The sequence below is a fragment of the Panthera leo genome, chromosome E3 (assembly GCF_018350215.1).
Source record: "Panthera leo isolate Ple1 chromosome E3, P.leo_Ple1_pat1.1, whole genome shotgun sequence".
In the NCBI taxonomy this organism is placed as follows: Eukaryota; Metazoa; Chordata; class Mammalia; order Carnivora; family Felidae; genus Panthera; species Panthera leo.
This window is the reverse complement of record NC_056694.1, coordinates 31,233,961-31,259,121: the sequence shown is the minus strand read 5'-3', so window position 1 is coordinate 31,259,121 and position 25,161 is coordinate 31,233,961. Positions and strand designations below refer to the sequence as shown.

General features: G+C 53.6%; 1 protein-coding gene across 10 annotated transcripts in view; it reads left to right on the top strand.

Annotated features, from left to right (window-relative positions):
* SNX29 (sorting nexin 29) overlaps positions 1–25,161 on the top strand; it is a 500,159-nt gene that overhangs the window by 96,391 nt on the left and 378,607 nt on the right. The gene's annotated exons all lie outside the window — the stretch shown is intronic.

Sequence of the window (25,161 nt, the reverse complement as noted above, 5' to 3'; positions counted from 1 at the left end):
AGGTGCCCTGTGGGGTGGGCAGCCCGCCCCGTCTCAGGTGAAAACCACTGCTCTAGGGGGGAAAGCAGGAAACATGGAGCTTACCTTTTATTGGAGACTTTCGGAGACCACAAACGTAAATAAATGTATCAGGGGATGTTGTGTCTTCTGAAGCAAAATGAAGCAGAACAGGAGCACAGATGGAGGCTGACTGGAGGGGCTGCTGTGGCCTCCTGTCTGTGAAGGCCCTTCTGATGAGGGGCCTTTTTTTTTTTTTTAACATTTTTTTTAAATTTTTATTTATTTTTTTTTAATTTTTTTTTTTAACGTTTATTTATTTTTGAGACAGAGAGAGACAGAGCATGAGTGGGGGAGGGGCAGAGAGAGAGGGAGACACAGAATCTGAAACAGGCTCCAGGCTCTGAGTGGTCAGCACAGAGCCTGACGTGGGGCTCGAACCCACGGACCCGGAGATCATGACCTGAGCCAAAGTCGGACGCCCAACCGACCGAGCCACCCAGGCGCCCCTAACATTTTTTTTTTTTTTAACACATTTATTTTTGAGAGACAAAGCACAAGTGGGGGAGGGGCAGAGAGAGAGGGAGACACAGAATCCGAGGCAGGCTCCAGGCTCGGAGCTGTCAGCACAGGGCCCCACCTCAGGAACCGTGAGATCATGACCTGCGTGAAGTTGGATGCTTAACCCACTGAGCCACCCAGGTGTCCCGGGTGGGGGACCTTTTGTGCAGAGGCCTGATGCAGTGAGAAAGGGAGCCGTGAGTATATTGGAGGAAGACTGTTCCTAGCAGAGGGATAGCCAGTGCTAAGGCCCTGGGGTGGGAGAGTGCCGAGTGGGGCATAGGCAGATGGAGCCAGGGGCAGGGGGAGAGGAAGGCAGAGAGGGTGGGCATGGCTTCAGCTGTCTGTATGGGATGGGACACCCACCGGGGCTCTGGAGCAGGGGACAGGCACAGACCTGTGTTTAGGAGGATCACTCTAGCCCCTGGGTGGAGAGTCGACGATGGGCCGACTGGGGGGCAAAGGAGAGACGCTGGCAGATGATGGTCGGGGTCGAGGCAGCAGACCCAGACACCGGAGGCGACTCTTGGGCTCTCTGCTTAAGAGGATGATCTCTGGGTGCTGGGGTGGCTCAGTCACTTAAGCGTCCTGAGGGTCACAATCTCCCCGTCCATGCATTCGAGCCCCGCGTCGGGCTCTGTGCTGACAACTCAGAGCCTGGAGCCTGCTTTAGATCCTGTGTCTCCTCCTCTCACGCTCTGTCCCTCTCTGTCTCAAAAATAAACACTAAAAAAAAAAAAAAAGAAAAAAAAAAAAAGAAAAAAAAGAAAGAAAGGATGCCCTGTGGGCTCTTTTGAGATTCAGATGATCATTTTGATCCCTGCCCCAGTTTGAAAGCCCCGGCCAGCCCCGGCTAGTCCTGTCCCTTCCAGAGCTGAGAGTGTGCCTCTTAATCTTTGAGCTGTACCTTCTGCAGTTCAGTCCTCTTCTTTGACCCCATTTCTTGAACCAGCACTTTTTAAAAAAGGTCAGTTAGCTTCCTGCTAGGAAGGGCAGGCACTGTGTTTCCTGATCTGAGGTCCCTGATGGACTGAAAGAAGCAGCTTCTTCTGTGCTTAAAGCTACCATTGTTTTTTTGCCTCATTCAAATCCAGTTGCCCTCAGATAGCTTTTTTCCTTTTCTTTTTTTAAAGTTTATTCGTTTTCAGGGGCATGCATGTCGGGGAGGGGCAGAGAGAGAGGGAGAATCCAAGCAAGTTTCACGCCATCAGCTCAGGGGCCGACACGGGGCTTGAACTCACGAACCCGTGAGATCCTGCGCTGAGCCCCAGTCAGGAGTTGGATGTTTAACCCACGCAGCCGCTCAGGCATCCCACCCCCAGTCCCCCCCCCAGATAGCTTTCTGCCTCAAGTTGCCTTCCGGGCCTTCAGCTGCCCTCGAGTTACGTTCCTCTCTCCAACAACTGCATTTTATCGATCCCCTAATTAATTTTAATCACTTTATATTGGTAACCTTAGTCACAGCTGCCCTTGATAATAATGAAAAAGTAAAGTGTCTCTGAACGTGTCCTTGTTTTCATTTATCATTCCTCCGTGGCATTCTTGTAATCGTTAATTTATTCGTTTATCCCTAGGGGCCTGTGTGATTAGGGCCCTTCTGAAATTCACTGATAAAAAGATGAACTATGCTCAAAAAAAAACCAATCACCTCTCCTCACTTCAATTTCTTGGAATTGGAAACCACGTCTGAGGCTTTTTTAATAAGGATGAGGCAGCAAAAAATCAGAATTGGTTTTCTAGAACTGTGGCCACGACTTGGTCTCAGGCCATCTGACGGTTATGTGCCTTATTTGAAAAATCAAGGCACAGTTCGATGCTTATGGGCACTTGGATGCCAGAAGAATCTCTTCAAGGGAAACCAAATGCAGAGGTGCCCCTTGCTAGAGTTCTCTTGGGCCAGTTCTTTCTAAAAAGTTCTTGTCACCTACATTTACCTGGTGGTGTGGCTTCATCCAGAATTGTTCCAGGGTTAGCTTTGGGTTGAGGCCATCATGTGTTCTTTATAGCACACGAAATAGTTGAGGCACTGATCCCAGGAATACTGGAAATCTGCATTTTTCTGTGCCTGTCTTTGTTAAAATTAGTTGCTGACCCTTGTCTTTATTGCTGTATATTGTATTCAGAGCATTCTCTGCCTTCCATAGATGGGTCCAAAAGAAAAAACCTCCTGGGGGAAAGGAACTGGAAAGAGACCGTGGTTTCTGCTACACGGGGATGTCTGCCCGGCATGTGGGCGTGGTCCAATTCCGCAGGTGGGAGGAGTTGGCTCTGAACTCAGGCCCACTTGCGCCGATCAATGTTTCTTTTTTTTAAATGTTTTTATTTATTTTTGAAGGAGAGAGAGAGAGAGAGAGAGCGCGCATGAGCTGGGGAGGAGCAGAGAGAGGGAGACACAGAATCTGAAGCAGGCTCTAGGCTCTGAGCCGTTAGCACAGAGCCCGACACGGGGCTCGAACTCACGGACTGTGAGATCACGACCTGAGCCGAAGTCGGCCGCTCAACCGACTGAGCCACCCAGGCGCCCCCGATCAATGCTTCTTTTGCCTCTTCCCTGGCCGATCGCTGCAGGAGGGAGGTTGAGGTTTGCTTTGAGAGTTTCTAGGAAGTCAGCCTATCTCCCCAGAGTGTTGGGACAACGCATTGGGCAGGTGTTCACAGGTAAGGCCACAGTTAACTCAAATACAAAGCCAGGCTGCTCTAAGAATTTGATTTGAAAAGAGCATTTTTGGGGGAAAAAAAAATCCACCAACATCTTTAATGAAACTCGACTCTTTAGTCTACATTAGAATTTTTTCTTTCCCGAGTAGGATGGATAACTTAGAGCAGATTCATTTTTCTCCAGGTAACACTTGAGCCATGGAAAACTCAAACTGGTGCCAGGGGCTGTCTGTCTGGGGATTCCTGTCCTTCCTCCCTCTCTTTCCAGAAGCCCTCAGATGCACCAATGTGGTCCTGTCACACAGATGAGTCACAGTCCCTGAAGTGGAGAGAGTACTGTGGAGAGGAGAGTTTTACCGAGTTCTCTTTGTGCAGATATGAAGTTCAGGTGATTGAGTTGGGGAGTTGGGGCCCAGGGACCCCAACCGTATTTAACAGAGAGCTCCACAGCGGGCGTGCTGCCTGGCCTAGCGTGGGAGGAGGTGAAGAGTGAGAAGAGTGATTGCTTTGCAGAGGTGGCCCTCCACCATCCATCCTCACTAAGATGGCTCCTCTGGAGAGACAGGGCCTACGTCTCCATCTGAATCTCGTTGGGGAGGAGGGAGAGACGCGGAAGCACGATTGTCACGGCTTAATCTGCACTGCTTTCACCAGGGACCCGAGGAGTTTGGCTTCTGTAAATTTCCTTTGCTCATCCCCAGCTTGTGTGGGCTGTGGGATGCCACTGAAAAGCCACCTTGCTAGTGCGTTGGTGGCCCTGTCGAGAAATGCATATGGTAGCACACGAGGCAGGAAGTCACTCTGGCTCCTGTCACAAAGACCCGCGGTAGAGCTGGTTTAACGAGATGGGGCTTCACCCCTCCCCACGTCACAGTCTGGGACCTGGATCCCCCTGTATGTGGCTGCTCCGTTGTTTCTCATGCGTTGCCCTGGTCCACATGCCCATCGCATTTACATTTCTGCCAGAGAGGAGGCAGGGCCCCTCAGGTCCCGCCCGGGTTCCCACTCACCCCTCTCTTCTCTCATTTGCCTGCATGTCTCCAGCACCTTTACTGTGTCTGGCACCTGGTGAGTGGTTGGCCCAGTGAGCGCAGCCGAATCAATCAGCGGGTGTCGACGTGCCCACTGCTCACCGGGTGCCAGGCCTCTGCTTGACCTTGACCGTCACCCTTGCGCATCTGCACCCTGACGCTGCAGGCATGTGTTCTTTTGTCACCTATCTTACAAGTGAACAATCCACGGTCCGTAGAGATGAAAGAACTTGTTTGCAGTGATAGCATTTCTTACCGAGAACCTATGGAGACTCCTGCCGTGGATATTTTTTTAAGGCCAAGAATTGATTGACAGCCCTGGAATGAGGTGTAGAACTGTGTTAGAAATTGCTAGAAAAAGACAGGAAAAAGGGAAATGTTGGGATAAACCATAGAGATTGTCCTATTGATACATCAATTGCCATTTGCTTTCCCAAGAGGATAATCACAACATTCTAGCCGAGGTGGTAGGCGGACTTGGCATCGGAAGGCCAGGATCTTCTTGGACCATCCCTAGGATGCGAGAAGCCCTCTCGGTGGCAGGAAAACTCGACTTTTCCTAACCTTGCCTAACACCCCTTGAGAAGCACTGATGGAAATGAGGAAGGGGTCCCTGTGAGGCCCGGGGAGAATGCCACCTGGCTCTTGGGGCTGGGATGCCAGTGCTGATGCCCTCTTCAAGGGACATGCCATGACAAGCCACAGGGACACTTGGTTAGTGGCTTCCAAAAGAAGAGAGGACTGGGCCGGACCTGCCCACTGGTGGCCTCACAGGCCCTGGTGTCTAGAGCCCACGCGCTGCCGTCAGCTGTCCCACCAATCGCCTCTGTAGGGTCTGTGGCTCCAGCCCCATTAAGACAGGCTGGCGGCCCCGGAGGCAGACGACTAATACGAGGTGGTGGTTCCTCTAGGGGCCCAGGGACTCCTAGAAAGACCACCACACTCTCATCCTCCTTAGGAGACGGCCCCTTCTCTGGCAGATGGGCACGTCTGCCCCTCCTGCCCTGGCTCCCTGCCCCCCTCAGAACCCGGCAGGAGCTTTTTTCTGCACTTGGGGCCACATCCACATTCCTGCTGCTACACAACCCTGCCTTTTTCTCCCGTAGGCGGTGCCTGTCACTCTCCCCCTACACTGACCTTCAGGCAGCTCCTTGGATGTGCAGAGTTCACTCTTGCCTGGGGGCCTTGAATCCGGCCCTTCCTTCTGCCTGGATGCCCCCCCCCCCCCCCCCCCCCCCCCCCCCGCCACTGTCACCTTTCAGTTATCTCCTTGTTTTCCTCAGGCTCGCCTGCCTGCTCCCCCACAGAATTCTCTCCTTCCTGATCTTTCCCTTCCCAGCCTCTCTGTGGTGATTTTCTTCTGTGCCTGTGTAGTATCTGTCTCCCCACAGGCTCTGAGGGGGACCCTGCCCCGCCCCCCTTCCCCCCTTGACTGGCGCCATGGATGGCACACAGCAGGGGCTTGGCAATGACTAATGAATGAATGAAAGAATGGATGAATGAATGTTCCCGGGAGGGGCCAGTGCTCACCAGGCTGGTGGTGTCGTGGCCGCCCAGGGAGGACAGCAGTGAGAGTTTGGAGCTGCCCGATCCTCAAGGAGCTGCCCTTTTTGGAGCAGGTGGCTGTGAGCTTGTCCCTGGAGGAGGGGCAGAGCCAGGGGGTGGAGGCCAGCGTGTCCCTCCCGAGGCCGTGAACATAGTGGCATCTTTTGCCCGGCTCCCCTCCCCCCCGTGGTTTTAGGAACCGTTGGCTCGTGCTTGGCAGAAGCCTGGATTTGGGCTCAGGGTGCAGCTCAGTTCTGTGTGGTGCTCGCCCTGTGACCTTGGGCCGACCCCAGGGTCCAGGTGGGTGCGTCGGGACAGCCTCGCCCGACCAGGGTGCTGCGCTGTTGGGGTCAGTGGGTGTGCCGCCCCGTGCCCTCGTGCCTGCGGGCTGTTCACAGCACCTGGTCCCTTCCTTGCGTGTTCTCAAGCCGGGAGGACGCCGGACTCTTGGTTTTGGTTCGCGGCCTGGGGTGCTCCTTTGGCTTCTCTGGTGTGTGCCCCCCAACTCCCCCGCGGGTGGCTTTGGTGGTGTGGCATCTCCCTGCAGGAGTCTCCGTGAGTGATCGGCGGGGCTCAGCATGTGTAACTCTCGCACAGAGAACGCCCAAACCGCGGGTTCCCACGGAGGGGATCATTCCCCCCCTCCCGGAGGAAATAGATGATGGCGGTGGTGTTCCTCACGCTGTCTCCTTGCTGGCCTCTGCACCATCTGAGGGTACGATGGCCTTCCTTTTAGGTGTTGGAAACGGGCATTTAGCATGAAAGAAGGGAGAGCATTCTCTGGGGCTGCATTTTGTCTTGGGTACATGATCCGCTGTTGAGTCCGGGGGGGCTGTTTCTGCCGGGATGGGTTCTCTGCCTGTTTACTGTGTGCAGTGCCTTCCCCTTCCACCTCTCTGCTCCGGGGAAAGGGAGCCAACAGATTGGGCTGCACTGAGGGGAGGTGCTGGTCTCCTGTTGCTTCCTTTGGAGGATTTGTTGTGGGGCGATTCCGCCCCGGGGTGGGGGGGGCTGGGGCAGCGGGTGGAGGCAGGGGTAGGAGAGGGGAGGGGAATGGCCTTCCAGCTCCTGCTGCCACCTGGTGTCTTCCAGTAGTCTCCTTTAATCCCCATAACTGCTGCAGGAGGGGGAAGATTCTTGCTATTTTACGGGCGAGAATTGGTTTCAGAGAGGTTAAATCACCTGCCCAAGGTAGAACAGCTGGTAACCGATCTGAGCTCTTCTGACCATCAAGCAGCAGTGTTTGTTTTGGCTGTGTTGTGCTGCCTCCCAGGGAAATCGGTGACTATTGAGAACCTACTCTGTGTGAGAGATGGTCACATTCTACCAAGGATTTCCTCTCACTTAGTCCCCAAGGCCAGCCTGCGGTGGTCCCCGTTGTAAAGTATGGCAGCTCGAAGGCTCGGAGAGAACCCCTATCTCGGTTCTGAGCGGGATTTGGGCTCAGGCTGGAGCTGATCCCAGAGACAGCTTCAGAGGCCAAGAGGGCCCGTGTCCTTGCTGAGTTCCAGGTGGGCCTGCTGGGGGTGCTGGGCGGAGCTGGGAAGTCAGGCAGGGGCGCTGTCAGCTGCAGGCATCCGAGAACCCCCTTCATGGTGGTTTAAGTAAGCTTGTTTTCTTCCTGTACCAGACGGTCGGGAGGTGGGTGCTCACTGGCATGGTTCAGCCGCTCAGTGCTCCTGAGGGCTCAAGTTTCTTTTGCCCCATCTTCTTTATTTTATTTAACAAATGTTTATTTTTGAGAGAGAGAGCGCGAGCGGGGATGAGCATGAGTGGGGGAGGGGCAGAGAGAGGGAGACAGAGGATCCCAGGCAGGCTCCCCACTAACAGCACAAAATCTGATGCGGGGCTTGAACTCATGAACCGTGAGATCGAGACCTGAGCCCAAGTCGGGTGCTTAACCGACTGAGCCACTCAGACACCCCTCTTTGTTATGTTTATGGGAGTGTCATTAACAGAGTGTAATATTAGTTTCAGGTATGTGATAGGATTCAACAACTCCATTTCTCAGTGCTCAAGATAATTGTACTCTTAATCCCTTTTATCTGTTTACCCACTTTGCTTCTGACCACCCCCAGCTCTCTATATTTGAGAGTCTCTTTCTGTCTGTCTTGTGTTTCTTAAGTTCCGCATGCAAATTGGCGCAGCCACTGTGGAGAACCGCATGGGGGATCTTCTAAAAATTAAAAATAGAAATTCCACGTGCTTTGGTAATTCCACTGCTGGGTGTTTATCCAGAGAAAATAAAAACACTAATTGGAAAAGAGCTATGCACCCCAATGTTGATTGCAGCATTACTTAAAACAAACCAGGATACCGAAGTTGCCCCAAACTTCTTAGGTTGTTACTTTAAGATCCTCGTGTTTGCTGCCCCCCTGGGTGCAAGCTGCCAGACCCCTGTTCGAGCTGGAAGCCAGGGAGAGAGGGTAGCCCCTGCTGTTTCTTCCCGGGAAAATAAAAGCCCTCTCACCAGTCCGTCTACTTACTAGACTCGCTTTTGTATCTCGGTGACCAGAACTGAGCCACATGGTCCTCTCCAGCTACCAGGAAAACCGTCAGGCCCTGTGCTAGGCTGGATGTTGAGAGAGGATGGGCTTATTTCTGCTCCTACAGATCTCCCCCTCCAGCAGGGGAGGTTGTTAGAGTTAGGGCTGAGGTCCTTGGGCTGCCCCAGGATAGGGAATTGGCTTCATCTTGGAGAGTCCAGAAGGCTTCCTCCGGGAGAGGGTATATGAGCCAGGTTTTACAGGTGAAATAGAAGGGAAAGGACAGTGAGTCCAAATCACTAATGATTTTCCGTGTGCAGTTGCTTTCTTCCTCCAAGCTGACTGGTTCTGCCTGTCCTGCTCTTAGCTCACGAGTCTCCATTCCCTGCCCCGGGGGCAGCTTGACCTGTAACTCCCATCTCTTGCCGGTGTTCTGCCTGATGTTCGAGATCCGCCCTTCAGCTGAGTCCTTGGTGCCCTGAGAGCGTGGCTGCCTGGTGTGCAGCCACGGAAAACCCTGCTAGTCAGAGACCGTGTGACGTGGGGTCACAAGGGTCCAAAGATGGCCACTCTGGGGCTCCTGGGTGGCTCAGTCCGTTGAGCGTCCGACTTCTGCTCGGGTCATGATCTTGCGGTTCGTGGGTTCGAACCCTGCATCGGGCTCTGTGCTGACAGCTCGAAGCCTGGAGCCTGCTCCGGATTCTGTGTCTCTGTCTCTCTCTCTCTGTCAAAAATAAATAAACATTTAAAAAAAAAACAAAAAAAAACCCCAAAACAAAGATGGCCACTGTGTGTTAGCCTCTTGTGTTCTGAGTGTCTCTGGTCCCTCCACCTTTTCGGGCCTCCCTTGCCGTAACTGTAAAACTTGGGAGTGTTGTTAGGCTTCCCTTCCTCGCTGTCCATGACTGAGAGGAGGCGGCTTGGGGGGTGACTACCTAGCCAGACATTAGCATCCCGTCGTTCATTCACAGAGCGCCTCCTGTCCTCTTTCCCATCAGATCACCTCTCACTTTAGAGGGGGAGGGTAGGTGCCATCATTCCCACTTCAGAGTCGGGGAAACTGAGACTCCAGGCAAGTGAGAGGCCCATGGCGGCCTCAGGAAATCTGCAGTAGAGCTGGGACTGGAGCCGGGTCCGTCCTGGCGACGTGGAGCTCGCGTGCTGGGTTCCAGACCTCGAAGTGTCTGAGCGTAGAGGAGGACAGCAGAGGGCGGCAGACGTGGTCTGGTGTGAGGTTGGCCTGTGTCCCCTCAGTAGCCGTGTGCTTCTAATTAATTGCAGATTAAGTGTGCGGATCTCTCTGAGAACTGGCCATACAAAGGCTAGCACAGCCTGAGGGCCAAAGGAAGCTGTGCAGCTGATGTCTTAATTATTTATGGGCATTTCACATGCAATTAATCTGCCCTCTGCCGTCAGTTAACCCCACCCCTCCGCTGAGCCTGAGGCCAATTGCAGCGGAGGTTGTTGTTGGAGCCCTCAGGGCTGTGGCCCACCGGGTGCTTCCGACAGGTCGAGGTCATGTTTACGCTGGTCACCTTTGGCGGTCCCGCTGAACACAGCCGGTAGGTAGGAGCGGATGACGGGGCTGCCTGGCGGTCTGTGTTTGACTCCAGGAGGCAGAAACTAGCCAGGCCCCTCTGCTGTTCCCGAAGAGCCCCAGCGTTGCAGAGCTAGGGGGCTTCTAGAAGACCAGTGTGTCTAACCAGCTCACTCTACAGATAGGACGTCTCCGGCCCCAAGGGGCTGTAAAATGCCTAACGCACCTTGCTGTTTAGCGGCTGAGCCAGCCGAGGGCTGGGAATCCAGCCCAACAAGTAATTTGTTACTTGTCACATCTCCCATCTTTGCTGACAGCCTTTAATCATCCTGTGTGTCTCTCGGCTCTCTGGACCCTTTGGCTCCCGTGCCCACTCTTTGTAGGTTCCAAGGTACAGCTTGTGGGGCCGGATCCGTTTGTTTGCAGGGGATGGGAACCTGCTTCAGTCAAGTAAGGGAACGCTCCTCTCCTGTCTCCCGCAGCACCGGACCCTGGGATCAGGTGTTCTCCGGGGCTCCCTGCTGAGGGCTCTGTTCGTAGAAGGAATAATGAGGAGGAGCTGGGGAAGGTGTGCCCTGACCCCTGGCCCAGGAGGCTGCCTAGACCCTGCCGAGGCCTTGTCCCCGATGAAAATCGGGAATGTTGACCTGTTTGGGGGTGTACGTGGGGCGTGGTAAATATCGCCGGTACGGAGTCCTGGCCTCCGTGAGATCCCACCGTGGGGCTGTGGGGTTGGGGAGACTGTGGGTATCGCATGGTAGTTGCAGTTGTGTGTGTGTCTCATTGTCAGGTCGCCTGGGTTGTGATCAGTGCCTGTTTCCTTACCGATAAAGTGGGTTTGCTTCTAGAACCTGCTTCAAAAGGCTGTTGGGAGCACTTGATGAGACCATTTCCACTGCATCCGATCCGACGTCTGGTGCGTACGGGCATGTATCCTGCTAGCTGCTGTCACTGGAGGAGCTCTTTGACTTCTTGTTTCTTCCACCTCTAAAGTGGAGGATGACCCCATCAGCCCCATGAAACAAGGAACTTCTTGGTTCCTTTAATACAGCTGAGCCCTGACCTTCGCTCCCACGTCAGCAGTAGAGACAAAATTACCCCGTGCAGGACAAGCACTAGAACCCGGGGCCCTGGTCCGTCCCCGTGGGCTCTGCCCTTCTGGCTCGCTCGCCAGTCACACTGAAACCCCAAGCCGCCTCTGGGGGCGCTGTGTCCCCTTTAAGTTGTAGCCCTGCCACGGGCGGCCTGCTCTTCATGAACACCTGAGAGCGGCTGGAGCGGCTACTAGGGCTTGTCTGAGCGTCGGGGTACATGTATCCTTCACCTTTGCCTGAAGGGGCCTCCTTCAGGACAAAGGACAGAGCCCCGCCCCCCCCCCCCCCCCCCCCCCCGGCCCCAGCTGGCTATGCAACCTGGTGATGGGGAACACAGGCCCTTGGCCTGGCAGGCTTCCCCAGTGTCCGAGCTGTGTGACCCTGAGCAGGTCATTTAACCTCCCTGAGCGTTTGTTGGCTCATCTGAAAAATAAGAACAGCGGCAGCTTGTAGTTTTGGGGATTACTGGGGGGCTCGTCTGAGAGAGCATCTGCGAAGTTATGTGGACAGTGGCTGGACCCCAGTGGGGGCTCTTGAATACTGGCATGTGGCCCTCTGTTGCTGTGCTGAGTCGTCTGCAGCCTGGGGTCTCCTGGCCACCCTCTGCTGCATGTTGACATCAGCTGAGTTTTACACGGACACTGATGCCCTTGTCCCACCCCTGGAGATTCTGGCTTACGTGCTCTGTGACAAAGTCTGAGCCTGGGTGGTGTGGGTGTGTAAGCATGCTTTTTTAATAATGTGTTTTTAAAGTTTACTTTTCAGAGAGAGAGAGAGAGAGAGAGAGAGAGAGAGAGACACAGCATGAGCGGGGGAGGGGCAGAGAGGGAGGGAGAGAGATAATCTGAAGCAGGCACCGCACTGCCAGCACAGAGCCTGACGTGGGGCTCAAACTCATGAAACTGTGAGATCATGACCTGAGCCGGAACCAAGGGTCAGACCCTTAACCGACAGAGCCACCCAGGCACCCCATGTTTTTAATAGCTTCCTAGGTGTTCCCAGCGTGCAGCCCAGCTAGGCTGGAGAGCCGTTACCCTCCAACATCTGCTGTCCCCTGCTCTGTCCCAGGGTGGTGCTCACCCCACCTTCCCTCAGCACCTGGGTGCTCCCTCACTCTGTTTAAGCCCTGCCAGGTCCAGCCCCTGGAGAGTGAGATCTGGGGAGGGAGGCTTTGCTTTTCCCGGGGGTTGAAGCCAGGGAAGCCACCTCTGTCAGCAGAGACTTTATTCTCTGTCCACACCCACGATGTAGCACCAGAGCACAACTCTGGGACCCGTAGAAAAGCCACACCAAACAGAACGGGGTGGTGGTGTCCTTTTGTCTCTTGATTAAGGTAGTACATGAACGTTGTGGATGCTGACCAGATCTGGGTCAGTCCCAGGAGACCGTTTTCCAGAGCGGGTCTACTTCTGATTTCTACATGTTGGTGACATTGTGGGAGCAGAGAATTCTGGCAGTGGTGTCTCTGGAGTAGTGGGGAGGGCACAGTGCTGCCAGGGTTGTGTTCCTTATGGTGAGAATCCTTTCCTCTGGTGGAGATCGTGTTCTCCACAGCTGCAGAGGGAGAAAGTGGTTTCTCCATTTACCCGGGGCTCAGAGGCCCGCGTGCCTTCAGGGGTCAGGCCGGGGTGGGGCCCAGCGGGACAGGACCTGCTCTAAGATGAGTTTTGGTTGGGCCTCCTGCACAGCGCAGGGCAGGTGGGTAACCAGGTGGAATCCCACCGTCCCAGCAGCAGGACGAAGTGACCCGTGGGGCCAGGCGAGTTCCTCTGTGGAACGTTCACCTCCTTCTGGGCACCTGCTGACCCAGCTGTCGTGCACTGACGAGCAGGTAGGCCCTGCTTTCCGTAGCTTCACATTTATCCCATGCCATCCAATTAACACCTGTATCCTACTTGTCGCCTTAAAACCAGCCACTGGCCTGGTTTCTACTCGGTGTTTCTCACCGGGCCTTCCTTTCTTTATGAAACGCTTGAGCCCATAACACTGAAGGGGAAGAGCCCAGGCTCCAGGTAGGATGGGGAAGTAAAGCGCCTGCCCCTCCCTGCGGAATCCCCTTGGGTGAGCAGCGGCCTCCTGCCCCTTCCGTCTCCACTGCCTGTCGTCTTCTCCAGAATCCATTTCTGAACTGTGTCCGAAGTGGTTTCTTGTTGGAAAAATACTTGGCAGTGAACGAGGACGAAAATAAGAATGGTAGGAATTGACCAGCCTGGGTGGTGAGGGCCCGGGTGGCTGCCACGCGCATCTGAGTTCTTCTGTGAGGGGCGGTGGTTTTAAACAGTTCCTGCCTCAGTGGGGAAAACGGTTTGGCGGTTTTTCAAAAAGTGCGACAGAATTCCCCTGTGACCCCACAATTCCACTCTAGGTGTCAACCCCCGAAGAGTTGAAAGTAGAGACTCCATCAAGTTCACGTACATAAATGTTCATGGCAGCACCATTGACGATCCCCCAGCGGTAGAAATAGCCCGCATGTCCGTCGAAGGGTGAACGGACGAACCGATGTGGTTTATCCCTGCGGCCCACTGGTGTCCAGCCCTACAGAGGACGCGGTCCTGACACCAGGGCGAGCTGCGGCAACCGAGTGGCACAAACCATTCTCAAAAGGGTACGTGTTGGAGGCTTGGATTTGTGGACCGTCTGGGGAAGGAAATTCCAGAGGGCCAGAAAGCGGATGGGTGGTTGCTGGGTGGGGGGACTTTTGGGAGAAAGTGCATCACAGGTAGGGGCCGGGGAGAAGTGTTTGACAGCGAGGTCAGGGTGGTGGCTGTACGATGTGCAGTGTGCTAGGCATCCCTGAATTCGCCACTTTAAAGTTGATTTCGGGATGCCTGGATGGCTCAGTCGGTTAAGTATCTGACTTTGGCTCAGGTCATGATCTCCTGGTTGGTGAGTTCCAGCCCCGCGTCGAGCTCTCTGCTGTCCGCGCAGAGCCCACTTCGGATCCTCTGTCCCTCTCTCTGCCCCTCCCTTCAAAAATAAATAAACATTAAAAAGTTTCACCTCAGTGCATTATTAAAAAAAACAAAACCACAACCTTATGCCCACCCCCCACCCCCATCTACTGTCTCACCAGGTAAGTCCCTACATTCTATTTTTTTCTGCTTGAAGCAACCTTTAAAACTGCTTTTAGTTCTTAAGGCAGATGCCTCTTTAAAGGTAGATGGTATCCCGATACCTCTCTTTTTCTTTTTAACTTGAGAAAATAAATGTAGAGACTATACTTGTTGATAGGAAAAAAAATGTGTGGAAAGAGCCCTCCCCCGGCCCCCACCCCCGAGTCCCTCTCGTTCCTTCTAAGCTGATGGTTCTGTGTGTGTGTGTGTGTGTGTGTGTGTGTGTGTATTCCGCTTTTCCAGGTGTCTCTGAGAGGGCGGGGGCGCTTGGACCCTTGCTGCTCCCCAAGTCCATCACTTTGAGGTTCCTGGGGAGTTTTCCTGGGGTGCTGAGTCCCGCCAGCCCCTTCCAACTCCACACTTGGGACGTTCTCTAGGAAGCCATTTTGTTTGTGTCTCAATGGCTCCACCTGTGTGCCCCGCTTATCGTGCGTCTCCAGGCTGGTGGCAGTCAGGAGTTCCAGCTACAGGGCACGACTCTCAAAGTGGTGGCCCGTGGCCATGATGCACTGGGCCTGTTTGTTGAGGCCTTGTCAACCCCATTTAAAATCCGATTTACTTAAAAATGTGGTTGCTGGCTTCGCTTGACAAATCCAAATCGGTGGCAGCCTGGGATGTGCCCTGTGTGGGACAGTGGACTGGAGGCAGGGGCCGCTGCCTTGTTGGGGGTGGGGGGCGTGCTCTCCCCTCCTCCAGCTTCCCCATGTTCCTTTGAGGACCCTGTTGTGTCCACTACGGGTGCTTGTGGGGCCCGGTCTGCCTTTGCTTTTTGGACACTTGCTTTAAAGTTTGTGTTAAACAGTTGCTGTGAATACACTGTGTGTGTGAGAGTGTGTGTTTGCAAATGAGAGAGAACCCCCAAATTACACCTACGGAGAGGATGATAAAGGTCTAGAACTTGATCAGATTGTTGCAAGGTATTTTTTTTCCCTTGTGACTTTCTCATTTTGTTCCCTTGGGTTTCTCAGATCTTTTCCTTTGTTCTACTAGATTTTGTAGAAACAGTAGAGTGAAGGGTGGGGCGGGTGGAGATTTGAATTGATTTCTCATGTTTCCCTCGCCGGCAGAGGCTGGGGGAGCGCAGGCCACAGGCTGGGGGCCCCATCCCAGGGGTGGCTTGGCCTGGTGCTGCCACTGCAGGTCGGGGACAGGCTTCCCAGGGAGGCCGGCCCCTGGCTTTGTGGCCTGCGGCAGGTGCCTTTGCTTTTTTGGGCCTTTGTTTCCCCATGCACGGAATTGGTGCAGTAGGCCTTGCTCTTCTGGAGGTAGCAAGAATTAAAGGAGATTGTGGATAGAAAGTGCGTTCCCCTGGCTGGGCCCGTAGGAAACTCTCTGCAGGGTAGCTCCTGGCCCTCGGAGCTCGGGCAGCCGGTCTAGGGCCGTTTCACCCCCAACTTACCAAATCGCACAGTAGAAACCCTGGGTGGGCAGGGGAAGGGGGAGAGGCTGGGAACAGAAAAGAAAGCAAGGGCCTGGATGGATCTCAGAAATTACAGTGGAGCTCGATACAGTCGGTCCTTTGTCCTGGAGATGGGCAGGAGCGGGTAGACAGGCAAAGTTAGAAAAAGCAGTAAAGTCTGAAAAAAGACGATGTAGGTTAAGTATATAGTGATAGAAGCGTATTATTTATTTCCGTGCATGTGCCCTCATGAGCGGTCTCTTTAAATAGAACGGAGTATGGGCCGCAGGGGAGCATTTGTAAAGGCTCTTTGAGGTCTTTGGGAAGAGGTGCTTTTTATAAAGGCAAAGAACTATTACACAGATCTATGCATATGTGAGTGTGCACGCCCACGTGCACACCCTGATAGACCACATCTAGTTCGCCTATTCCTGGACTCCCTCTTCAAATGATCTTTAACTCCCTTTTCAAAATTACTGTCAGGATAATTTCCCCCCTTCATTGAAGGGCCTTCAATGTCTGAACAGGGGAGGGCTGTCCCCTTCCTGCCACATCGCTGTCTCAGTACTTTCTATACTAACCCGACCCCCATAATCACCGTGTGAATGGGGTTATCCACGGTGTGCATCTGCGTTTATGTTGGTCCCTGCTCTGCTGATCTGTTTGAAATCGGGGATTCATGTGGGTGGATTCATGTGCCAAGGAGGAGGGGAATGGTCCAGTTTTAGGTCCTGGTAATGATAAAAGAATTCGTTCCCTCCCTTCTGTGGGTATCCATTCCCAAGATGCATAGGAAAAAGGTGTGTTTGAGCCTGAACTTGTGTCATGGGGACAGGAAATTATAGCTGTGAATCTGCTGGTTAGTGTTTTCTGGGGAGGCCGTGAACTTCTGATTACACGCAGTTGACATTTCTGCCTGGCCCATCGTATTCTCTGCGCCTGGGGAAGAGCAGGCTTCGGCAGTGGGTGTCGCTCACTCCTTAATCCATCCCACCCTTCACTCATTCCTAAGGTCTTGCATATACTGTGGCCAGGGGCTGGGGCAGGTGGGGGGCTTCCTCTTCTGCTCCCCCACTCCCCTGTTCCGGGCTTTGCTGCTTCCGTGGAGGTGTAGACGAGGGCCGGCGGGGCTTAGGGAGAGCCGGGTCTCAGTTGGCCTCATTGGCTGTGAGGACTTAGAACAGCTGAGGTTTCGGACACGAGGGCAGAACAGTAGGGGCTTCCGGGAGCCTGGCGGGAGTTGGGGTGGCCCTTCCTCTATCCCCGTGTCATTCTTGTGGCTCTGTGTCTCTGAAAGTGACCCTCAGAGAGCTGTGCTGGCTCGTACATCTGTGCAGTAAGAGACCAGGTCAGCCACTGCTGCCTTTCCCAGGTCAGTAGGGATTCTTCGTAGACTTTGGGTTTCCCTGTGGCCTTGCCCCGGTGTTAAGCAGCACTCTGTGGCTCACGTTAGACACTTGAGACACCACTCCCTTTGTGAATCTCCATATTTTTTTCAGTGCTGGGTTTGCCTGGAGGGGTTATACTGGTGTCTCTCTTGGGTGGCCTTCTGCCCCTGTGTCTTTTAGCTCCTTTGTCCCTGGCCTGGCCAGTGGCCCTCTGCTCAGCTTCCGGCATGTGGATCTTGGTGGAGCAAATTAGAATGTTTTTCTCTTGGCCAGATGCATCTGGTCGAGTCCAATACTGGCCCATCCCAAACTTCTGGAGGACTCCCTGTGATTGGCTCGGTTTGGGGTAACCAGCCATCCCAGATTTCCCTGGCTGTAGTTGGAGGACTGTGGGGGCAGACTCCTGAGGAGGGTATGGGTAAGACTTGTTGTTCCCCTGCTGGTGGGGGAGGGCCTCATGGAAGAGGTGCTCTCTGGCCCAAGCCTGGAGCAGGCTCTGAGTCCTTCAGGACTGCCTGTGCCAAGACGCAGAGGCATGAGAGAAGGGGAGTGTGTCCGCCCCGCGGCCGACAAAGCAGGGAAGAGTGGAGGAGTTGGTCAAGGTGCGAACCATCCAAGGGGCTGTGGGGCACGTGTGCTGGAGCTTTGGGTGTCCATGGGGTTCAGGTGGTGTTTGAGCCCTGGGTGTAGATGCAGCTTGTCCTGGGAGCCGATGAAGGCACACGAAGGACATCTAGGGCAGGAGGCTGAACGAGGACAGTTGGAGGGACCAGCGGCAAAGCTGAGGAGACCTCTGAAGGGGTGGGGAGCGGTCCGCAGTATCTGAAGCAGGAGCCGCTCCCCTGCCGCCTTGCGTCCGTTTCAGTCTGGTCGACCATCTTACTGGGTTCCAGCCAGTGAGCTCCACTGGCTGGCCTGAGTGTCCGGCAGGCCCGTTCCTCACCGCAGACCGCTGCCCCCAGCCCGGAATGGAAGGAGGCTGGCCATGGGACAGGCGAGGGGGAGTTCCTGGACGTTCTCTGAAGACAGGCAGACCTTTTCTGAAAGGGGCCAGATGGCAACCAGGTGAGGCTGTGCAGGACCCTCCGTGTCTGTCACGACAGCTCAGCTCTGCCCTTGTGGCACAGAAGCAGGCGTAGACGGAGACAGAGGAGTGTGGCTGAGTTCCAGGAGAACGTCTGCCGACCCCCACTCTGTCCCGTGAGGCTGGCGGTGTGAGCACCGTTCTTCCAGCTGAGGGGCCTGACCGCCAGAGGGTGCCCAGGGTCCCTGAACAGAGACTTGAGGGATCTGGGATTTGATGGGAAGACCTGGTTTTTCTACTCTGCCCGGGACTGCCTTGAAGAGTGTCCAGTTTCCATAGTGGATCGGTGTTGTGTTAGATTGGCCCTCCATGGGCAGAAGTTAAAAACAAAAGAAAAAAACACGAGCAAGACAAAGCAGAATTTGCTTAATGGGCTTGTTTGCTTTCATGTCAAGGTCTCTGCTGCTGTGGCGTAAACGTGTGTTCGCATAGTGACACTGTTTTGTCGCCGCAGCTCACGTTGAAATGACGCGTTCTGACATTTATTTGGATATAGAACAGAGGCAGGGATGAAGTCCTGTTTCTTGCTCCCAGAATGGTTCTCTGCCCCAGTAACATTTACAGATGAATCCATCCTTTCCACAGTGGTTAGAAATGCCGCTCGTTTGCCCAGATCAGTTTCTTGTGGTTAAAATGAACATTCTCCTGTGTGCTGGGTTGGATTTGCCATTCAGTCCTCTGCAGCCGAGCAAGGAAGCGATTTTGAGGTGGATGGTCCTCCCCCTTTCAGCCCTAGGCGAGGGGGACCCCGGCTCCGCCGGGCTGTGCGGAGGCCGCGGTGTAGAGAGGTGTCTCCGTCGGCCCTTGAAACGTGTGTTGTGGCAGGTAACGAAGAGGAGGAAGGCCACGATGCTAGACCTGAAACCAATAATGGGATGCGTGGTGCTGGGGAGAGGAGAAAAATTACCAGTTTGGGAGGAGGCCCTGCCGGCCTGTGTCACTGCTGCTCAGAGAAATACTGTATTTCTGTGATCTGTGCACACCAACCCCAACGTTACCTGCTGGCTTTACTGCCTGAGAAAAATCAGCAAGGTGAACGTGTATAAAGTAAAGCCTGTTGAGAGTGTTTGTCAGGGAATGCCGCTCTCTTGGGACATTTTGTTTTTAACCCTGACTCTGAGTGGTGACGGGGGTGTGGGGAAGGTGGGAGGGACTGTCTGACGACACCCTTTTCTCTTGTGATTCCCGGAATCTGAGTACTGTTTGACTTGTGTTTGTGTCCTCTGTCATCCTGATGTTGATGCAGACGCAGGGGCATGGTCCAGGAGGCCGGCATGCACCGTGTGTGGGGCAGGTGATGTCAGCGGGATGGGGAGCTCAGCCTTGGTCATCCCGGTGTTTGTCATGGTGGCTCCGGCCTCGTGGGACCGGGGCCCCTCCGAGGCGAGCCTGTGGTCGAGCTCTCGTTCCAGCTACTGTGGTTCCTCTTGCCAGAAGAGCACCTGTGTTTGCTGGGACTTCGTCAGGATTGCTTCTCGTTCCGAGTTGTCTTTCCCCCACCGAATACGCAGTTTTTAGGGGCAGAGTCTGAGTGGCGGTATCTGGGATCCTGCACGTCGTATGTCCCCAGAACCCGGACACTCAGCCTCCCCTAAGTGACCCCTCCCTCTCTGGGTTTGATTTCCCACGTGGCCCACGGTGATCTTGTTTGACACTTCAGAAAATTCTATTATCTAGTCTGCTGCTTTAGGGGATAGACCACTTAAAAAAAAAAATCTTTTATTTCCCAAGGTCGAGGTATACAGGAACTCACTGAAATCTCCTAACTCCTGAAGATGTGCTCAACTGCACCAACTCCTACTTGGGCAGCCTCCACTACCTTGTCCTTGTCTTTCTGTCCCCTGCTGTTGAAGGAAAAGGCACTAATTATAGGGATAGATGATGCGTCGTATGTTTTCTATTTGCTGAGCATTTTCTTTTCTTTTTTTTTTTAAATGTTTATTTTTTTGAGAGAGCGTGAGTGGGGGAGGGGGTGCTGAGCATTTTCTAAGCACCTAATTTACGTATTACCTTATTGAGTTCTCATGGCATTTGTATGAGCTGGTGCCCGTTGAGATCCCATTTTGTAGATAAGGGAATCGGTGTTCAGAGAGGGTGGGTAACTTGGTCAGAGTCACCTGACTGCAGAGTCAGAATTTGAACCCGGTCGTACGCTCTAGAATTCGGGATCCTGAACCACTTCTCTGCATTGGCTGCCTTGTGTCCACCAGGCGGGGAACTCCCGTGAGTCTTGGAGCCAGTCTGCAGGGAGTGTGGTGTGGTCACCATTCTGCATTTTGCACAGATGCAAGCCCAACTTAAGGTTACCCGGCAGTTAGGCGCTGAGCTGGGGTTTGAACTCCGATCTTCTCAGCTCAGGAGCCTGTTGACAACAGCTCTTCTTGGGTACTGCTCTTATTGGAGTGGAAGCTGTTAGAACCTATTCCTGACCATCTTGCCACTCCCCACGCCCCACGAAAGCACTTCCTCTCCAGCTCTTGGTCCTGCCAAGGGCATTTTCCATAATTCTTGGCCTTAGGGTGGGGAAGGTGAGTTGAGACCCTACAGGCCTCGTCCCGGTTTGGGTTTCTGCTCTGTACTCAGCGCCCTCATTAGGTGGCTGTGAAAACTGAAACAAGGCTTGTCAGGTGCTGACACTTTGCATGTAGAAAGTACTCATCACGTAGCCGCTATTACTCTTGTTAGTTTCAGGGGTATTGTCGTTGGATATGAATTGTCTCTCTGGATCACTCCTTTTCCGTGAACCTTGACCAAGCACCCGACTTGTTGGGCCTCTGGGGACCCAAGATGCCTGACATGTTGTATGTTTATAAGGAGTTGTGAGCTAAGTGCAGGAGACAGGTGGTTACTTAATGCACACTCTGCAACTTGTTGAGGGTTAGGGAAATCACAGAGGGCTTCCTGGACATGACACCTTTTTGTCTGGACCCGAATAAAGGAGTTGGGTTTTATCAGACTGGAAGTTGGGCATGAACTTGAGAAAAGACGGGTTCCGTCCATGAAATCCATGAACCAGTTCACGGGTAGGGTCAAAATAGTTAAAATCGAGAGGTTCTCTCAGGAAACCTGGTCAGAGGCTGCTGTCTGTGCAGGTGAGGCCAGGTACAGAGGCTGGCGATGCCTGGTGACACCAGGAGGGGCCTGATGCAAACCGCTCAGCATAAGGATCACGTTTCTGGGTGGTGAAGGGCTCCCTCCTGCAGAGGCGAGCAGAGCTGGTGGACTGAGCAGTCGGGGGCACCCTGTGCTGAGCACTCTGGCGGTGGGGGGGCCCTGCTGTGCACATGGGCTCGGCAGAGTTCGGCTTAGATCCAGAGCAAGTGGTTTGTTAGCATCAGTCCCACCTGTGTGTGATGTGCAACTTCCGAATGGAAGGCTGATGGGTCGAGTGGAGATTCTCTGATTCATAGCAGGTTTCAGCGGGGGTTCGGGGAGAAAGGGATAAATGGGCGGAGCCCAAGGGATTTGGCCAGGCAGTAAAACTATATTGTGTGTTACTATAACGGTGGATATATGTCCCTACAATGTTCCAAACTCCTGTGATCTACAAGTCCCCTTTGGGTGGTTATGATGTGTCTGTGCGAGTTCATGAAGCATAACAAATGCCCCTCTGTGGTGGGGATGCTGACAGTGGGGGAGGCTGGGATTGTTGGGGGGGGGCAGAGGGTGTCTGGAAAATCTCTGTACTTTGCAATCTGCTGTGAACCTGAGATGGTTTTAAAAAGTCTGTTGAAGAAAAAATTTCACTCTTGCAGCCTCCTCCTGGCAACTCCCTACAAATGAGTATCTTCTTCCTTTGTCCCTGTAAGAAAGCTGAGACCAGTAGAAAACAGCAGGAAGGCAGCTTTGTAGGAAGATTCAGGATTCAAGCAGTCGTTGGAGTAAAGGAATGATTCCCAGGTCTGTGTCCACAGTCCATAGCTGCTCGCCACTTGTGCTGGGCTTCTTGAAGAGAAAGACAGATCTTATCCTGGTCTTAATAAGTCTTTTTTTTTTTTCCCCCTTTCATGGCTATGACATCATGCTTAACCGACTGAGCCACCCAGGTGCCCCCTATCATGGCTATGACATCCTGGAACAAATTACTGGGTTATGCTTATGTGTGGCTTTTTTTCTTTCTTGAGCTTTTTCAAATAATTAAAAAAAAATTTTTTTTAATGCTTTTATTTATTTTTGAGACAGAGACAGGGTGCGAGCAGGGGAGGGGCAGAGAGAGGGGGAGACACAGAATCTGAAGGAGGCTCCAGGCTCTGAGCTGTCAGCATAGAGCCCGACGCGGGGCTTGAACTCACGGACTGTGAGATCATGACCTGAGCTGAAGTCGGACGCTTAACTGACTGAGACTCCCAGGCACTCCCAGATAATATTTTTTTTAACATGATGATTTCTGAGTTCTGAATGCACCTGCTGCAGTGTATAAGAGTCAGTGCCTCGACCGAGGGCCTGCCCATCTCCTTGCTCCTGTCAACATCCTAGCACCCCAGGGAATTGGGGAAGGTGGGTGCTGTTTTTGCTGCTTGTACACAAGGGAAAGGCTCAGAGACACTGAGACACTGGTAGGAGGCTGAGAGCCAGGAACGTAGACACTTGGTCAAGTTCAGAAGACAAAGTCCTGTAGACCATTTCGTGATGGGCATATGCGAATGTGTGTTGTTCTCCATTAAGAGATTCTCCTTTAAAGACATTTCTTCCTTAGTTCAGTTGGGAGCCTGGCTCTCTTCTTCGGAAGGTATCTTGTGCCTACTGGGTGCCCAGTAGGTGCTGACCGATGAATGAATGAACGAATATGTGAGCTCTGGGCTGTTGTAACTCCAGGCAGGGCACAGCTGAGGCAGGTACAGGCTCCTCGGCTTTATCTGCTTTGCATGCTGGTTCCCGTCTCCCAGGGCAGGGCTCTGACGTTCACACGTGTGTGCTTGTGTGACGTAACCTGCCAAGTGTGCACTTCCACTGTAAGATGGATTAATGTCCCTGTGAGGCGTCGATAAAATCCAAGTTCTTACATCTATGCACGTGACTCGTAACAGTTAACTGTTCTCTGGGGTCGAACACAGAGTTTGGAATTGGACGGATCTGGATTTGAATTCGCTGCTCTCGGCGTTGAATCTCCTTCATCTCGTTGGCGTGCCTGTAAGAGGACTGGAAGATAGGGACCCATGCAGTTGCTCTGTGGCCCTGGTGAGGTCGTGGGTCTGAAATGCTTTGCCGGGGGTGCTGGCATTCTCATCCAGCCCTCCAGAAGGGAAGTTTCTAGAACTCAGGGGGGCGTGCTGCATCTTCCCTCCATGCCCCCGGACTCTGGCAGGGTCTCTTTCTGCTGGATTCGGCCCTCCTGGTGTGCTGCTTCTTCCGTCTCCCCACCCCCGTCCCCTGGAGGAGTGCCCCCGCCCCCCTGGCCCAGTGACCAAGCTCACACTGGTCTCCGGGCCTTTGCATGTGCTCTTTGCCATGTGGCATGTTTTTCCTCCACGTAGCAGCGCGGCCGGCTCTGCTCGGAAGGGCCTTTCCAGAGCACTTCGTGTGCAGTGACACCGCTGTCCCCTCGTTTGCCCTTGGCCTTGCTTTCCTTTCCTCTTGGCATCCCTGACCACCCTCTCGGTGCCGTGTGCCTGTTGGCTGGATTGTCTCCCCTGCTAGAGAGGAGGCCTCCTGCAGGCAGAGACGTGGGTCTGTTCTGGTAACTTGCCCTTCACCAAGAAGAGTGCTTGTACCTTGTACGGGCTCAGTGCCTACATGTCGACCCAGTGATTGTTTGGGGTCTTCCGCACTGACCCCTCAGTGACCCAGGACAGGGACACACCTCAGACCTCCCTCCTCACTGGCACCTCACAGGGTCCACTTTGTCCCTGCACAATGCACAGGTTTCGTACCGTCAGAAGCTTGATGGGGGAGTCAGGGTGATGACCGCCTACTTGTGTCCATGTGGTGCCCAGGGGACTGCTCTGCTTTTAGAGACAGGACGGTCTCTTTCTTTGTTGCCACCTCATCCAAATGGAGCAGCCTCTAGAGGCTGAGGAGGAGCCTCTCTAATACCTTTCCTTCCTTTTCTTGCCCTGAGTCCCGGACCGTGGAATATCCTTTTCCCTCCTGCAGCCTGAGGACAGCATTAGTCCTGTGGCCCCATTTCTTGCCTCGGGGTCTTTGGCGGGCGTCTTTCTCCCTGGGCATTCTGAGTATGAGGGGACCCAGAGGACCCACCTGTTGGTCTCCCCCCCCCCCCTTACTTCTCTTTCCACTCCTGCAGTTTCTTCATACCCCGGGAGCTGGGATGGTGACGTGCATTTCTTAGATGTGCATAAAGAATTAAATGAGATAGTGCCAAGGGCCCTGAACTAGAGCTTGGCAAGTCGAAGGATTTCAATTTTAACTAAAAGGAAGAAACCAAAACTCCTGTCTCTTTCCAAAAGAGGATTTGAAGTAGCGTCTTAAGATAGCCTTTGCAACATGCCACAGGTTGTGAGTACTTTGGCCCGAGGTGGAGATACAGGTTGCAGAAGATGGGCGGGGGAGGGTTAGGGCACATTGTGGTTGCCACACGATGTGAGCACTTCCCAGACGGGCAGTTTGGGCTGGGAGCTTTCTAGCAGCCAGTCCCAAGGGGGGAAACCATTCACAAGGTTTGTCAGGGGTTGAAAAACAAAACAAATCCAGAAGGTCTGGGTCTTGAGATCTGAGTGATAGGTGAACGACGTCTTTCACATGAGGATGGGTTGAGACAACAGTTACGTTTGCAGATCAGAAACTCGGATGCTAATCTAAAAGCATGGTTTTCTAGCCATGCTTTCTTAAGTTGAAGGTGTCCAGAAGAGTAGCCCCTATAAATAATTACGGACTGTGCACTGGACAGGCAACCCCTTTTCACTGTCGCCTGTGTACGAACTATAGAGAGCCGTGTAGGACTAGACCAGATCTCTTCGTAAACTCGGGTAAGTATTTGTAGGTCTGCGTGGAGCCCTATGTCTCTCAATCGGCTCTTTCTCCTCTGTTGATAAACAGTTGTAACTGGGGGTGGAGGGGATCCTTGTTCAGAGCAGATGTTGTCCGGTAACAGGGACTCGGAACAGCGTTTAGGAGCTGCCAGGCCGTCTCGTCCCACAGCAGCTGACCGAGGGGAGCCCTCCACGCTCCTCGTGCGGCCCAGCCCTCCCGTTTTCGTGGGGCTGAGAAGTGATCAGCTTGGGCCCGTTGGGTCTTGCAGACTGTACAGGAATTAATCTTGAAAGGGAAAAGGGGAGCTCGTCTAGACAGCTTGCCCTCAATAGCACTCG